Here is a 5,458-nt window from a genome sequence, read left to right as displayed (position 1 = left end):
AATAAGAGCCCATTTTAAACTGTAATTAAACACTTTATTGACTTCTTAAATGACTGTAATAAAAAATAAATAAAACAAAATAAAATATTAATAGGGCTAATGAACCAATCTTGACCCCCTTAGTGCGATTAAGTGAGCATGTGTGCCTTAATTTGTACCTCAAGATGTTTTAATATGTAAAACATAATTTAGGCAGATGTGAAGTGTAACTTCTCAAAGTAAACAAGAACTTGAGCTTTCAAGAGCCCATTTTAATCTCTGTATACTACAGTATTATGCGTGCACAACCCATTTATTCAAAGAGTGATCTCAAATAAACCCCAAAACTCTTCTGAAAATAAATCTCCAGCATTCACCTGTTGAGAGATTTTGCAAGCGTTCTCGCCAATGCACTTAAAGAAACAGTCGCCCGAAATGACTATTTCACTCCGTCTGAGATGGCAGAGCCTCGGGCTTCGGTTTGACACACATCAGAGGACATTGGCATAATTTAAGCTCACATCTTATTGACAAAAGCATCTCATGAGCAAGTCTCACTCCTTCAGGAACGTTAGCGGTATTGTAATATTCTCTCGCAGTAATCAGACAGGCTTCTCATACATAGTAAAGCGTCCTGCGCCTCCCCGTTCTCCTCGGCGTGAGCTGTCAAACTCAAAGCCTTTGATAATACTGCTTCCAACTCTTTGAAGTCATTTAAATACAGCTGGCTCTGTGTTGAATTAAATACAATCGGATGGAATATACTTCTGCCCGCACAACAGAGATGAAAAGAGAGGGCGTGAACGGTAACGCCGGGGCTCTTTGGGTATCATATCAAGCTCAACCGAAGAAAACAAATTCACAATTAATTAAATCCGCAGAGAATTGTCAGAGACATGGCCTGGCAAGTAATGCATACGATCTGACATATAGCTGTGGCAAATTTAATTGCACAATGTTTTCAACGTATATTAGTTTTGTACATGTGATGATTTGTCATTTAATCCTAATTCTCAGTGAGAAATTTTTTTTAATATACAATTAAAATTGACCCTAGGCCATCCAAGATGTAGATGAGTTTGTTTCTTCATCAAAACAGAATTTAGCATTACATCACTTGCTCACCAATGGATCCACTGCAGTGAATGGGTGCCGTCAGAATGAGGGTCCAAATAGCAGATAAAAACATCACAATAATTCACAGGTAATTCAACCGATAGTTAACATCTAGTGAAGTGAAAATCTGCATGTTTTTGACATTTGAAACTTTTAACCATTGCTTCCTGCTAAATACGAGTTGCTTTTTCCAGTGAAAAGTCGTCTCATCTGAATCAGGAGAGAAATATGCACAGATCAAGCACTCTTTACAAATGAAAACAGTCCAAAACTACGGTGGCCGAGAGAGCTCAATGCCCTGCAACACATGCAAATAGAAAAAGCACCAGCAAATTAAGAAAACCTCTTCATTAGTTTGACAACACATGTACTGCAAATACTCAAAATACAGAAAAAAGGTGAAAAATCCGAACAACGCGACCAAATACAGAAACGTGCTGCAAGTAGCACAGACTACCAAATGTTTCAAGGGGACCCCAACAACCCTTACGGAAATTAACCATGGTTTTATTATAGTAAAAGAGAGGTATCCAGGTTTTTTGGTGTATTGATTATCATTTGTATAACCACAGTTGTACAAATACCATGGTTAAACTATGGTTAGTGTAGCCAAACCATGGTTAATTTGTGGTTACCATGATTGAAGTTTTTGTTTTGTTTTTTAACCATGGTTAATTTTCATGAGGACATTAACTTGTAATTAGCCAGCTTAATGTTTCAAAGTTACAGAAATTGTGTATTTCGCCAGCTTATTTAGGCTAATAATATCCCAAAAAGCTAAGGAATCATATGATCAGGATGTTAAAATAAACAAAACCTCTCACCTTTCAGAGAACACACTGATATGTCCCAGCCAGGTTTGTCACTTTGTTGCGGTTCCCTTAAACATTTCCGATGTGGTCTGTGCGTATTTGTAGCGCATGTGTTGTTAAACTGATGAAGATGTTTTCTTAATTTGCTTTTGTTTTTTTTCTATTTGCACGTGCTTTTTTCATTTGCAGTGCACTGAGCTCTCTTGGCCACCGTACAAAACAGTCCTAAATTAATACAGTATATTGGTGGATTTTAACGTGAGAGGAAAACAGGGGATGGACGTTTTCATTGAAGGAAGCGTTATTATGGATTATAGACTGGTATTTTGGTCAGAAGCAATGGTTTAAAGTTAAATGATAGATTTGATTCCTATAAACACACTGATTTTTGCTTCACAAGATGTTAATCGATGGACTGTACTGGTGTGGATTATTGTGATCTTTTTATCTGCTGTTTGGACTCTCATTCTGACGGCACCCATTCACTGCAGAGGATCCATTGGTGAGCAAGTGATGTAATGCTCAATTTCTCCAAATCTGTTCTGATGCAGAAACAAACTCATCTATGTCTTGGATGGCCTGAGGGTCAGTTCATTTTCAGCAATTTTTACTATTCCTTTATGCATATTATTCCAATGAAACTTTACATTTGTAATCATCAAAATGTAATATCTTGTTCTGAAACTCTTTTTTTGGCTGGCATAATTAAGCTCTTTTATTTTTCATGATGTAATCAATTCTCAATAAATAAAACCTATTCCCTCCATATTTTTCCTCACTGAATATTCAGTTTAGTTTACAAACACATTACACTGAAGTAAAATATGTTGTAAAAGTTTTTTATGTTGCCTTTAAACATCAAGCAGAACCATGTACAGGGTGATAGAAGGAAGAGGGGAATGGTGGGTAATGAATTTGGCAAGGATTGTTCTGAGAAAAGGTGAGATCACACTTACAAACTTCACTTCACTTTGCAGTCTCACACAGTGTCTCAAAGATAGATACACTCAGGTGCACAATACCCAGAGGACCTTTATCTGCGCAGACAGCGTTTCAGTGTTTGAATTGAGGATATGAGGCCCATTTCTGTCTCAGAGTAAAAAACGAAATGGGTAATTGTGAGATCAAGTTAAAAAAAGGAAAAAAAAGTAATGTTGTTGATGTTAACTACAATTAAAATGGCATTTGTTAATTGAAATAAAGCTGGAATAAAATACATAATGTTAGATGAATAACGTTTTTAACAATGATAAATGTTTACAAAGCATTTAATATGCTTAGGGAAATTTGAAATGTTGCCCTGGCAACAAACTAAACTAAAATAAGGTGAAGTACTAATATAACTAAAACTGAAAAAAAAAAAAAAAAAAAAAAAAACTAAAGCATGTAAAAAATGATTAAAAACTAAACTGAAAATTGAAAATATAAAAAAAATTAAAGCTATTTCAAAATATGAATAAATACTTTAATAGTATATAAAATAACACAAAAAAAATAAAACAAAATATATAACAATTGTGATATACTGTATAAAGTCACAATTTCACTTTTATTCGTTTGTTTGTTTATTTATTACATGTGTATTTAGTTGAATATCAAGAGAATGAAAACGGCACAGTAAAAACTCATTTTAGATGTGGGGAAGAGATAACATTCAATTTATAAGAACAGCAGCGTATTATTGGCACGCATTTACCAACTAAAGAGATGTATGTGAGAGATACGGAGGAACGAGAGATGCTGGCTGATTAGATCAGATCATTTGCATCCTCTTTGGCAGGAAACTTTCATACATAATGCAGAAACTCAGTGATTTACTGTCATATTTCTTCATCAGAACACGAAAGAGTCAAATTAAGAAACACAATTGCATAAGAAAGGTAGGAAAACACTTAGATGTGATTTTCAACTAGACAGTTTGAGTCCAAGAGAGGAGAATGATGGGAAATGACCCATCACCTGCCACAGATTCCTGGTAAGAGGATCTGGCAACCACATGCACATCATCAGACACCTGCGCTCACACATTCACACTCATGCTCACATCTGGCCTCGCTCTTATTCTCATGCAAACGCCTACACACACAAACGTATACAAAGCAGCACACGAAACGAGCCACTCAAATCCTTCCCCCCCAGCCAAGAGTGTGTGTGGGCATACATTAGACACCAGGACCCACTCAGTTGGCACCAAACCCAAACACACAGAGGGATGCCAGCTGTGGTTCCCCATCTGGGCCACTGGATGTGTGCGCCTGTGCTGGGGAAGATACTTTGAAACTATAGCTTTCAAAACTACAAACTTCTCTTAATGTAGAGTTGGAAAAAAGATCACCCCCTTGTATCAGTATTTTGTTGGACCATCTTTTGCTTTAATTACAGCCTTTAGTCTGTTGGAATATGTCTCTACTAACTTTGCACATCTAGACTTTGCAATATTCACTCACTATTCTTTGCAGAACTGCTCAAGTTCAGTTAAATTTGACGGTGAGTGTTTGTGGACTGCAGTCTTCAAGTCATTCCACAGATTTGCAATGGGGGTTAAGTCTGGGCTCTGACTAGGCCATGCAAGGACATTCACTTTTTTCTCCTTCAGCCACTGTGTGCTTTGGGTCATTGTCATGTTGGAAGGTAAACCTTCTTCCCATTTGTCATATGGGACAGGGTTAGTCTAAAATGTGTAGTGTACAACTAAGCACACTGTATGATTACAATATTCCACAATGCAACGACTGCAACTTAACCTTCCATTTCTAATATGCCAAAATAACCAGGAGTTATCAGAGATTTCTTTTACTTATTCGATCAAACTGCCAAAAATTGGATTAAAATTGCTAAATAAATGCCACTTGCTGGATTAAACATGCAAGGTAATGATGACAACAAAATATTACTGTTTGAAATGTTTATCATTACATAACATGTTACTATTTATGAAATGCAGGCGGTACACAGTACATGCTCCACAGTAAGCTAGTATTCCATGTGTTTCATTACCAAATCTGATTGAATCACTGAATTTAATTGCTTGTAATGGCGCTTGAGGTCACAAAACCTCCATCTGGAAAAACATGGGAGATTCTTACATCCTTCTGCATTGATTATATAACAAAAAGTTCTGGATTTACCAACGTCATTAACAGCAATTTAGAAAAACATCACTCACCTCAAGTGGAAGTCACAGTAATTAACCCATAAACCGGCGAATACCATGTTAGGTCGGCTTTAATGCCGCCAGCACAAGATGACATTCTGAAGACAAACAGAAGAATTATGAGAAGTTTCATGATAATGACAGACCGGCAGAACAAATGTTAAACACAGATTTATTTCACTGTGACGAAGATTAAGCTAGCACACTGAAACTACTGCTTCAATTGTCATAACACTCATCCGAAATCCCATCTTTGAAGCTCGTATCCCAAATGCCTCTTTAATCTCTGACCTTGATTCCAGCGAGGCATGTTTAAGGCTAAGCAGATGCCATGAAAGGCTCTGAGGAATCAGAAATACTTTAATAAAACCACTTTGAAGAATCACTGATTTTTTTT

This window comes from Sinocyclocheilus grahami, unplaced genomic scaffold (genome assembly GCF_001515645.1).
Source record: "Sinocyclocheilus grahami isolate Dianchi unplaced genomic scaffold, SAMN03320097.WGS_v1.1 scaffold1220.1, whole genome shotgun sequence".
Taxonomy (NCBI): Eukaryota; Metazoa; Chordata; class Actinopteri; order Cypriniformes; family Cyprinidae; genus Sinocyclocheilus; species Sinocyclocheilus grahami.
This window is presented reverse-complemented; position numbering follows the sequence as displayed.